Here is a 13,161-nt window from a genome sequence, read left to right as displayed (position 1 = left end):
TGCCCCCATCAAAACTGCCCCATCAGAATTGCCCCATCAAAACTGCCCCATCAGAATTGCCCTATCAAAACTGCCCCATCATATTGCCACCATCAAAACTGCCCCATCAGAATTGTCCCATCAAAACTGCCCCTTCATATTGCCACCATCAAAACTGCCCCATCAGAATTGCCCCATCATATTCCTCTATTATAAATCAGTACATGGTGTGTCTGACCCCTCCCCCGGGCTCTGTAATCAGAGCTGAGATGCTCCAGCCACCTCCCCCCCGTGTATAACAGAAGCTTTGGTAACCATGGCAACAAAAGCAACACAGTACACCGTTTAATGGCTAAAATTTCCTGAAATGACCACTAAACAAAAAGCTTTTTCACAAAAACTGTAAAAAATATCAATCTGAAAAGATATAGCCAGATAGCTGAATATTTTGTGAACATTTTTTAAAGTTTGTTTGGCGTCTGTAGGTGAAAGTATGAAGGAGCTGAAACTTTTGGGAGCGGAAGAAGATTTTAAGGATCGGAAGCATGCTCCTATTGACTTCGGTGTTAAAAAAAAGTGTTAAAAAGCTTAATATTTTAAAAAGTATAAATAGTAGAAAAAAAGTTGAAAAAGTCCCATCATCAGCTGAAAGAGACGAACATTTTAATAGTTGAATGGTTTTAATAGCTAAAAGTATGCAGAAGTTACGCAGAGCCAAAAACGTACAGAATAAAATTAAATGAATAAAAATAAATTAAATCGAATAACAATAGTGGGACTGCTAAAGCAGTCCCACTAATAAAACTAAAAAAGCAGCTGCTAGAAGTGGGATACACACAGAAGTAAATGGGACAGTAGGTAGCAGCGCTAAGCCTAATTATAAATGACAGTAACACCAGTGTTTACAGTGAACAATATCGATACATAAATGTGGAAATTATAAAGGATAGGAGTCCATCTATATATGATAGGCAGTGCTCAAAATAGTTAGCCAAAAAGTGGATGAATATCAGTTGGTTGGATAAATCCTCCACCGCAACCCCAGTGATGACACCACACAAAATGCTCGCTTACCGAAAGGCAAGCTCTATAAGCCTGCGACCTGTACCCGGCCAGGGCCTTTATCCAAAAGGAAACCAAGAAACCCCACGAGGTGGTCAACATACAGCACAGAACCCGCCAAACTCACCAATCACGGATCAAATAGGTAGGCAGATTGTGGTATCATTCATATGTTCCCCAGAATGAAAAAGGATCACCATAGCATAATACTGTAATATTAATAAGAATGTATTTAAGGCAGGTTGGCACCAGAACGTGATTCAGGAAAGGCGCTTTCTGTGCATGTTTCCCAAATTTTTAAAGCAATATAGCCCCACACCCATCACTACAGAGGAAGCGTCAGAAATTGACCACCCCATTTCCATGGATGAAACCACTGTAGCACTAAAACAACTGAACACTGGCAAGAGCCCAGGCCCTGATGGCCTGACGGTGAGCTACTACAAATCTTTTACGGTTACATTACTCCCCCACTTTCTCAAAGCGTTTAACTCACTAACCTCCTCACCTCAAGCCCATAAAGATATCCTATCCGCCCACATAATGCTTATACCAAAACCCGGTAAAGACCCCACTATGGTATCAAATTATAGGCCCATATCACTCCTCAACGTGGACGTGAAGTCCTGGCGAACTGCTTACTTCCCTTACTCCCCAAACTGGTCTCCTTAGACCAGGTCGGTTTCATTCCCGGTAGGGAAGCCAGGGATAACACCATAAAAACTATCAATATCCATCACTGGCTATCTAAATCCTCACACCCGGGCTTCTTGTTGTCCCTTGATGTGGAGAAGGCGTTCAACAGAGTGGCCTGGGACTACATGACAGCAGCACTAAAAGCACTGGGATTACGAGAACATTTGCTTGAACTAATACTCGCGCTCTACTCCTCGCCAACAGCAAAAATCAGAGTCAATGGCCAGCTGTCGGACGCTTTCTCCGTGTCAAATGGCACACTCCAGGGTTGCCCACTATCCCCCCTTCTCTTTGTACTCACCATGGAACCCCTACTATGCAGACTTAGAGATAACCCAGACATCAAAGGAATTGACATTAGAGACAAACACTGCAAAATAGCAGCATACGCTGATGATATTTTACTATTCCTTACTGCCCCCTTAACCACTATACCCAACCTACTCCAAGACTTTGCGCTCTTCAAAACAATCTCTAATTTCCAAATCAATTTCTCAAAATCTATGGCTTTAAACGTCTCCCTACCGTCAAGGATAGTGACACAATGTCAAACTAACTTCCCCATCAGTTGGGAACCCCACGCTATCACATACCTTTGAATCCAGATCATAACACGCTTATCAGAGTTATATTCCAGAAATTTCCTACCCATCCTTACAACTATTCAGCAAGACCTCCACAAATGGAACGCGGGCCCCTTCTCCTGGTTCGGAAGGGCTGCCATAATAAAAATGAATGTCCTACCCAGAATTCTTTTCCTTTTCCAAACTCTGCCAATTAGGATCCCCCTACATTCTTTACTACATATAAACGAATATGTAGAAATGTAATTTGGTCATCCAAAACCCCCAGACTAAACTGGGACAGACTAGTACTCCCTAAACTGAAAGGAGTGGTTGGGCTACCAGATGTCCTCAAATACCACTGGTCAAGTCACCTAACACATATAATAGACTGCCATGTACACTCAAACACAAAAGACTGGATAAACATTGAAGATTCGTTCACCCCAATACCAATCTATTACCTACCAGGGCTTGAATGGACATCGATCCCCAAAGACAACATTAGTCACCCATTATTAGGCCCTACCCTACTTATCTTCCAAAGGGTATGCAAATAACTTAACCTAGCTTCCACACCTGGGCCCCTGACCCCCATTAATCAAAACCCCGATTTTCCTCCTGGGCTCTCAGAAGGCATCCCGACTTATTATAACCAAAGAACTTCACTTAGGGCTGAACACCTTTTTCAGCAAAACAAGATCATCACATACTCAGCCCTCTCTTCCCCATTCCCTGACTGAACCATCCCCTTCTTTAAATATCTGCAAATCAGACACTTCCTTAATAGCTCCAAACCCCTTGATAAATGGCACAGAGACTACACTCCTTTTGATGCACTTTGCACCAGTACTGAACCTCGGAGACACCTGGTCTCAGCCATATATTCATTCCTGTTTGCAGGCCACAACCCTAAGGCAAACTCAATTAGCCAGCAGTGGGAAAGCAATCTCAAGATAGATCTACCTAAGGAAGACTGGGAATGAATATATGAGCATATTCATAATTGATCAGTCAACGTCACCGCCCAAGAAAATGGTTACAAAATCTATTCTAACTAGTACAGGACCCCTGACAGGTTACACAAATATTACCCCAGTGTATCCCCACTGTGTTGGAGATGTGAGCTTGTTCCAGGCACCTTGATCCACATATGGTGGGAGTACCCACTCATACAACCTTTTTGGCAAGAAGTACACCGACTAACCACCCACATCACGACCCGCACTCCAGACTATAATTCAGCTCAATATCTCCTCCATCACACCTCCATACCACATTATGCCTGCAAAAAATCTCTCACACTACACTTCATCAAACAATGCATACCGGTGCACTGGAGGAAGACTTCCCCCACCCCAAAATTTCCGATTGGCTCCACCGCATAGAAAAAATAGCAGAAATGGAAGCCCTTATCCACCAAACAAAAGAGACCCCAACAAAATATCAAACAATCTAGGCTTGTTGGCTACACTTCAAGTAATCCGCCGAATTCCACAATCTCCTGACTAACCCATGACCACCTCTGCCCCCCTCCCCCTTTTTTTTTTCTTTTTTCTTCTTCTGCTCCTCAACCCATTCCCAAACGAAATCACCCTCAGGTGATCATAACTCTCACTGTGTCTTTTGATGGTTTACCATAACAACTGGGGTCACCTGGGAACCTTCCCTAACTATCCACCCCAAAGGTGGAACTAGTTACAAACTTATCACATGAAACATGAAACAGACCCAGACAAATACCTGTGTAAACCAGAACTAATGTGCTTACAAAGCCCTCAGCTCTCTACCCCACCCACCCACAGTTAGTTCCCAACGGGGGTGTCTGGGTGTTTGGGTAGTATGTTTGGTTTACTTGCATATCACACTTAAATCCATCAAAATATTTCTCCCACATCCCCCACATTATTAAATACTTGATGTACCTAATATAGGTATTTGTTTAAAATTGTTAACTGGATTTCTTATTCTGAAATATCTATGTTGGATTATTTTAATACCTCTTATATAACAACGTGTTCACTTCACAAAATTACTGAATTATTTTATCTTTATATTTATGTATACCTGAAAACTTTAATAAAAATCTTTGAAAGAAAAAAAAAATAAGGGTCAGTGCCCATCAATGCAGCCTGTTTAGTGTCCATCTGTAGCATTGTGAGTAAATGAGCACTCTAATACAGCACCAACCCTTAATAACGCATTGAAAGCTATAGACCCCAAAAAGCACACAGTTTTAGTATAAAACCCATTTTCTCCAGAAATAAATCATGGCTATGGTAGTAAATTATACATTTATAAAATTATTATCTGCTCATTAAATGATTTCAGTACCTTCACATATTATGTGACTCATAACTGACATTGTATACATAGGGCTAGCCTTGAACTTCAGTTTTCAATCAGATACACGATGTTCCCCAATTTACATGAACAAATGAAGGTAGTGTACATGATCAATATTACTGTGGTGAACATGCTGTGATAAGGCTGTGCTAGTATTCTTCTCCAGAGATGAGAAAGTCTCAGAAGTCAGCCTGTATTTGAGAACAGTTCAGGAGAGTTTCATTCCCTAGGAGTTAGAGAACCAGATGGAGCACGGAATAAAATCTGTCCCATTGACTTTTCTTTTCTGAAGTGACTTGTATTTTCCTCCAAATCCCTGAATGTCTGTGAACAATCCCTGTCATTGCAAATGATGTGCTATTCAGACAATTACCAGAGTTATGGAGTTTGCAACTTAACAGATCTATCAATTGAAAAGTTGGCAGAATATAGTCACAGCAGGACTGCTGGCTTAAGACTTACCAAAACGATAGACATACACCAATAGCATATGAAATACAGGCTCTTGATTCAAATCTAAGATGTATAGTGACAGTATCTAGGTCACATACAGTATATTAGATACATGTAAGTATATATATATATATATACCACTTTAAATTACTTAAATCAGTTTAATAGCAACATCAGGAAACATTCAACAAAATATACAAGCTAGATAAATGTATACATTTTTGTTAGGCACTACTTCTTAAAATATGCCCCTTTAACATTTTTCCCAGTTCAGCCTTGTCATCTAATAAACAGCAACATCCACCACAATTTTCTATTTCTCGATATGGCCTTTTGTTGGGCTTTTTAATGGAAAAATATGGGGAAAATACTTTCTATTGACCTCCTACACACATCACCTAAGCACATATCTAGAAAGTTGTCCAGGTGAAAATATTACAGAAAATCCATTTGTGTCATCTTTATCAAAAATAAAAAAAATATATAAACATATTTAAGTACTGCCTGGAGCAGGAAGAAAACTTTGAATGGACAGGGAGGCTATTGAAGATGGAAAAAGAGATTGAACATAATAGACATGTAACCCTAGAGAATTGACATCACTGGGTCAGACAGAGAAGCAGGCACTGAAATAGAAAAGGATATGAAGAAAAATATTTTGTTACAGGTGTGGCAGCATGACAGCAAAATACCATAGGTTTTCAACCTTGGGGTACTACCAACCTTGGAGTGAACAGGGAGTTAGACAATGAAAAACGCCTTTTTTGGTCGTTTTTAAAGATGTTTTAAGTTACATTTGAGGACCTTTGGTACAAGATACAAGATATACTCTATGCAGATATGGTTGAAAATGTTTTACGTTACATGACTTTGACTGGACATGGAGGGGATGTTTGCTGTCTGAACATTTTGGATATTATGAAAATTAGTTCAGGCTATCATAAAGGTTTATTTTAATCTGTTTCTATTTAGCTATCTATACACAGTTAACTCTTTGTACTTAGTATATACCTAAACAATAATAAACAATAACAAAAACTCTAATGCCCCGTACACACGGTCGGACTTTGTTCGGACATTCCGACAACAAAATCCTAGGATTTTTTCGGACGGATGTTGGCTCAAACTTGTCTTGTATACACATGGTCACGCAAAGTTGTCGGAAAATCCGATCGTTTTAAACGCGGTGACGTAAAACATGTACGTCGGGACTATAAACGGGGCAGTGGCCAATAGCTTCCATCTCTTTATTTATTCTGAGCATGCGTGGCACTTTGTTTGTCAGATTTGTGTACACACGATCGGAATTTCCGACAACGGATTTTGTTGTCGGAAAATTTTATCTCCTGCTCTCCAACTTTGTGTGTCGGAAAATCCGATGGAAAATGTCCGATGGAGCCCACACACGGTCGGAATTTCCAACAACACGCTCCGATCGGACATTTTCCATCGGAAAATCCGACCGTGTGTACAGGGCATAACAATTCTCCCACAGGAGCTTTTTGAAGATTTTGTCCACCAGCAGTGCAACAGCCTGTGAGAAAAGCATCACGGGTGTTTGATTGCTCCAGACAAGGTGTTAAATAATAAAATAGTCAAAACAAATTATATCTCCAATGGGGAATATATAGAGTAGGACCAGTAAAGTGGTATTAGAGGGGCCACATCTGTGGGTGTACAACAGTCTTGAGAAAATAGGGGATTGGATTTTTGAGGTACCAACTGGTCCCACACACTCACATACCCCTATGAGGTGTGGCAGCACAGCAACAGAGCAATAGGGCATCCTGGACTTTGGACTGGTGAGTTAATCTTATTTGATAATGAGAGGTAATATAAGGCAGAATAGGAGAACCTACCACAGATCTACAGAAATTAAAATATGGTACAAATTGCTTACATATCCACATAATTCAAATCATCCTATTCTGATCCAGCCATAGGCTATATAATGACTCATATTTAGTTGTAAATATTCAATTCTAAACATGCCTATTACATTTTTTTTTAATGTTTAACAAAGGTTACGTTTTAACAAAATGAATTTAATATAATTATAACAAATATAACATTAACCAAGAGAAAAAATAGTTAACCTACCTGGAAATGTTTTAATTAAGTAGAATTCAGGTGTTTGTGCTTTGTTTGTAATGTATTTTTAAAGTTCTTTACTGACCTTGTGTTTCTTTTACCATTTACTTAACGTGTTGATTTTATATATATGTTTATATATATATATATATATATATATATATATATATATATATATATATATATATATATATATATATATCTGGCTGGAGCCATAAGTCTGACTATAGCTTTTACCATGTATTAAAAAATGAGTGGAGTTAAATCTGAAATGAGCATGCAATTTCTTACAGAAATAAACTGTTGTTAATGCATGTTATTTGCTATAATCAATTCAACAATATGGCACAAAGCATAAATGTTGTGAATAGTAAAGGAATTTAATTTGTAAAAAAATAAGGGATGTGATCAATCCTGACCAGGTCACTGGAACCTGGGGATCCAAATCTTATTGGTGACTTATAAGCCAGTCCTGGAGTAACACAAACAATTGAGTATTGTACATGATACTTTTCTTTTATGTGCACCAACATCTAAATTTTCAGGAAAATCATTCCAGGTGTACCCCCTTCTTCAAGGGCCAAGCAGTACTAGTAATCACGTCAAGTATGTAGTAAAACAGATTTAAAATGAGATACATAGCTAAAATAGTTTAAATCATATTCTATCCATTCCCAGGTAAAAATGGAAAAGGTAATACGTTATATTTGTAATTAAAACGGTTCTCCTTGCACTCATTTCTGTTAGTTAAAACATCTGATTCAAAACTAGTGACTTTTTCTTCTTCTTTTTTTTTTTACTAACAACACAATAACTCTGTGCTTATTTAGTGATAATTATATAGTATGGTGTTAACAGACAATAACTCATGCTGATTTGTGATAAAATGGCCTGGCAGGGCTTGCAGAGATTATCAACCATGTGTACAAATCTCTGTTAGAACACTTTAGCAAAACTGCAATTAAGATAAGAATCATAGCAGTTGGGATTTAGTGACTGTAGAGAGAATCGGCAAAAAGCTTGAGCTTTATCACATATGTACAGTACGTGTGACCTTATTTATTTTAAGACTTGTGTAGATGGGTTTCAAATTCAGAAGCGAGTCATACGGTGCTTCTGAAATGTTTTGATGTGCATTTGTTGCTTTGATTTGCCATTCTTTTGCTCAAGTAGTTGCTTCAAGCTGCTATTGAGTTGCATCCAGTTGCTTCTGAGTTGCATCAAGCTTCAATGAACTGCTTTTGTATTCACACTGATTTCTAAGTGGATAAAAAGCATCTCTGATGCAAACAAAGACTTATGTACATGCGACCTAGAGTTGATAATATTTGTGTAGGCCACCTACAGCCTTTAAGGTGTTTCTGCAATATGGGAAGTACTTTATAGATACACATGAGCTGTTTACAACTTCATTGCCAAAATTCAGGCCTCCCATGGGAAGTGCCACTTGTCTGGATGGTTTGGTTGTCCTCTCCTGTGAATCTTTGCTGCCAATACAATCACTTTTATATGTCTTTAGTGAATATGTTTGCTATATTTATTTGAAATTCATGCAACTTCTGTTTTTTTTAACTTGCCATCAAATTCCAAATCCTAATATTTTTTTAAATGGCGAAGGTTTGTGTACATACTGCAGACATAATACAGATAAAATAAAGAAGAACATAACATATAAGGTTATAAAAGGATAGACACAGCAAGATATTCATTAATTCTGATACTAAAATAAATTATTTAAACAGAGACCAGTAACTGAAGTGCAAAGTATGTATAACACTGAACACAAAAGTACAAGGCAAACAGAATATGCTTCAGCATTCTATAATATTCTAAACACTATGGCTCATTGTCTTACTTTTTGTAATGAATGTCAATGTCACCAGGGTGACTGTCAGCCCAAGCACTTGCAGGGCTTGTGATGTATTCACATCCTCCCAGTCCTGCGGTCAAGGTCTGAATGTTCTTATTGAACAGAGTGCATAGACTTGCCAGTCACGAATTGTGTTTTGTGAAATAAAGATATTTCAGTTGCAGGAACAGCATTGCCAATTATACTTTGCAATTGTGATTTCTTAGCTGTTCCTAAATGTTAATCAGTCCACCACATATACTCTGAGTCCTTTCAACTCACATTGGGTAAGAAGGGCAAATATAAAACAAGCATCATTGTTATTTCTTACCTGATGCCTTCTCTTTTTACCATGCATACAGTTCTTGAAAGGCACATTGGAACATCCATAATGGACTTTACTACGAAGTAATCTATTTAACTGCTTCCGTCATACTTGTTCAGCCAATAGAATAGGGAGGGAGCAGCAGTCATGCTGCGGTGTTTGAGCAAGCCTTTTAAATGTGATACTCATGAAGTTGTAATCTGAGCAAACTCTTATGTAGTGACTCCTGTTCTGTTCTGTTTTACGCTATGCTGTCTTCTTTTAGAGCTAGCAATAGTCTGCTGCACAAAACAAATCGCTGTACAGAGTCTTCTACTCAAACAGTTGGTACAAGTTGATATGCATACTATCATTGCCAACATCATAACTGTTCATTTCACTATTGTAATGCAAATTTGTCATATGTAAGGCAAGATCACAGTGCTGCAAAGGAGACTGAAACAAGTCACTTTTACTTGTTATATTTATACTGCCAGCCTTGAATATTCAGCAGTGGAAAAAGGAATTGCACGTATATTATGTATATCAAATATCTATTTAGCTATAAAAAGCATTTTGAACTATTTTTTTTTCAATTGTTACAAAAACATATGTATAAAGAAACATTTAAATGTCTTGAGTACATTTATTGGACACTTTAAGCTTATTAGTCTTATTAGCCTCCATTCCTAGGCCCATACTTTCCCTGGTAGGCAGGCCTCATTATTAGTCTCAGCAATCCACGGGCCTTTCTATAGGTGAGCAACTGATGCTGAAGGCTTTCTCTTTTACTCGATTGGAGGAGGAGAGGGGAGAGGGGCTCTGGTTCCTGGAGGACTGGGCCGACTTCTCAGTCGATAACCTGTACTATAGAAGGGACGGACTGCACCTAAATGAGGAGGGTGCAGATCTGCTGGGAATAAAGATGGCCAAAAAGTTAGAGGGGTTTTTAAACTAGGCGATGGGGGGGAGGGTCCAGAGGTAGAGATAGTCAGCGCGGAAGATATTCCAGAGGGTAGTATTGGGAGCATTAGTGGTAGGTTGACCAAAGCACAAAAACACAAGGTAAGTATAGTAGCATGTCCTAGTTGCAATCTCGAAACACCCAATACGAGGACAATATGCGACCGGTCTAAACTGTGTGGCATGTTCACCAATGCCAGGAGCATGGCGGACAAGATGGGTAAACTAGAGATACTGTTGTACGAGGAGGATTTGGATTTTGTGGGAATTTCAGAGACTTGGTTCAACAGCTCTCATGATTGGCTGGCAAGCATTCAAGGGTATACCCTTTACCACAAGGATAGAGAGGGTAAAAAAGGGGGAGGGGTATGCCTATATATCAAGAATAATGTACAAGTGAATGTAAGAGATGACATCACTGAGGGAGCTAGGGAGGAGGTGGAATCCTTATGGGTAGAGCTCCAAAGGGATGAAGCTAAGGGGAAAATAATACTGGGAGTATGCTATAGGCCCCCTAACCTGAGGGAGGAAGTGGTGACAGACCTCCTATCACAATTTGGATTAGCAGCAAGGATGGGAAGTGTTATCATAATGGGAGATTTTAATTATCCAGACATAGACTGGGCGGAGGGAACCGCGCATTCATTTAAGGCTCGCCAGTTCCTTAATGTCTTGCAGGACAATTTTATGGGTCAGATGGTAGACGCACTAACTAGAAATAAAAAATGACTGGATCTACTGATTACCAACAATACAGACCTGATCACGGATGTGGAAATACGGGGAAATTTAGGTAACAGCGATCACATGTCAATTAGTTTCAGTATAAATCACACAAATAGGAAACCTAAAGGGAATACAAAGACACTGAATTTCAAAAGAGCCAACTTCCCTAAACTACAAATCTTGCTAAAAGGCATAAATTGGGATAAAATATTAGGAACAAAGAACACGGAGGAGAGATGGGTTTGCTTTAAGAGCATAGTAAATAAGGGCATTAGCCAATGCATCCCATTGGGTAATAAATTTAAAAGAGCGAACAAAAGTCCTGGATGGCTTAACTCCAATGTAAAAATGCATATTAAAGCAAAGGAGAAGGCCTTCAAAAAATACAAGGTTGAGGGATCATCCTCAGCATTCAGACTTTATAAAAAATGCAACAAGAAATGTAAGGGTGCAATTAGGACGGCTAAGATAGAACATGAAATAGCGGAGGAGAGCAAAAAAAATCCCAAGAAATTCTTTAAGTATGTAAACAGTAAAAAAGGGAGCACAGACCATATTGGCCCCATAAAGAATGAGGAAGGACATCTGGTTACAAAGGATGGGGAGATGACGAAGGTATTGAATTTATTCTTCTCCTCAGTCTTCACGAGTGAATCGGGGGGCTTCAGTAACCAAAACTGTAGTGTTTATCCTCCTGACACAACACAGGAAGCACCTCCATGGTTAACAGAGGACAGAATTAAAATTAGACTTGAGAAACTTAACATTAATAAATCACCAGATGGCTTGCATCCGAGGGTACTTAGGGAACTCAGTCAAGTGATTGCCAGACCGTTGTTCCTAATTTTTACAGACAGTCTACTGACTGGAATGGTACCAGCTGATTGGAAAAAAGCCAATGTGGTGCCAATATTTAAAAAGGGCCCAAAATACATTTTTGGGAATTACAGACCAGTTAGCCTAACATCAATAGTATGTAAACTCTTGGAGGGGATGATAAGGGACTATATACAAGTTTTTAGTAATGAGAACGGTATCATTAGCAGTAATCAGCATGGATTCATGAAGAATCATTCTTGCCAAACCAATCTACTAACCTTCTATGAGGAGGTGAGTTGCCATCTAGGTAAAGGAAGGCCCTTAGACGTGGTGTATCTGGATTTTGCAAAAGCATTTGACACAGTTCCCCATAAACGTTTACTGTACAAAATAAGGTCCGTTGGCATGGACCATAGGGTGAGTACATGGATTGAAAACTGGCTACAAGGGGGAGTTCAGAGGGTGGTGATAAATGCGGAGTACTCGGAATGGTCAGGGGTGGGTAGTGGGGTTCCCCAGGGTTCTGTGCTGGGACCAATCCTATTTAATTTGTTCATAAACGACCTGGAGAATGGGATAAACAGTTCAATCCCCCCTGCTCCAAAGCACCCACCCCCCATGTTTAGGGCATGCGGCCTGGTACGGCTCAGGAGAGGGGGCGCTCGCTCGTCCCCACCCCCTTTCCTGACCGGCCAGGCTGGTGCTCGGATAAGGGTCTGGTATGGGTTTTGTGGGGTCCCCTTAAAATCCATACCAGACTGAAGGGCCGGTATGCTCATGAAGGGGGAACCCATACCGTTTTTTTCTTTAAAAAAAAATTGGCGTGGAGTTCCCCTTTATGCACAAGTCGCATGCCAAAGTCAGATCAGTTAATACGGAATCCGATTTGATCCGACTTCAGAAAAAAAGTAGTGCAGGAACTACTTTGAAGTCAGCACGACTTAACCACTTCAGCCCCGGAAGAATTTACCCCTTTCCTAACCAGAGCACTTTTTGCGATTCGGCACTGCGTCGCTTTAATTGACAATTGCGTGGTCGTGCGACGTTGCACCCAAACAAAATTGACGTCCTTTTTTTTCCCACAAATAGAGCTTTCTTTTGGTGGTATTTGATCACCTCTGCGATTTTTATTTTTTGCGCTATAAACAAAATAAGAGCGACAATTTTGAAAAAAACGCTTTTTTTTTACATTTTGCTATAATAAATATCCCCCAAAAATATATAAAAAAACATTTTTTTTTCTCAGTTTAGGCCGATACGTATTCTTCTACATATTTTTGGTAAAAAAAAATCGCAATAAGCGTTTATTG

At 39.4% G+C, this 13,161-nt stretch overlaps 1 protein-coding gene across 2 annotated transcripts in view; it reads right to left on the bottom strand.

Annotated features, from left to right (window-relative positions):
• LOC141139730 (uncharacterized) overlaps positions 1–9,536 on the bottom strand; it is an 84,139-nt gene extending 74,603 nt beyond the window's left edge. Inside the window, exon 1 of one of the 2 annotated variants that reach the window (XM_073626132.1) lies at positions 9,371–9,536. The gene's annotated coding sequence lies outside the window, so the exon portion shown is untranslated. Of the gene's footprint in view, positions 1–9,045; positions 9,156–9,370 lie in introns of those variants that run through there. The other variant, XM_073626131.1, reaches the window with a different exon arrangement.
• Positions 9,537–13,161: the final 3,625 nt, after the last annotated feature.

The sequence above is a fragment of the Aquarana catesbeiana genome, linkage group LG04, assembly GCF_042186555.1.
Source record: "Aquarana catesbeiana isolate 2022-GZ linkage group LG04, ASM4218655v1, whole genome shotgun sequence".
NCBI lineage: Eukaryota > Metazoa > Chordata > Amphibia > Anura > Ranidae > Aquarana > Aquarana catesbeiana.
This window is presented reverse-complemented; position numbering and strand designations above follow the sequence as displayed.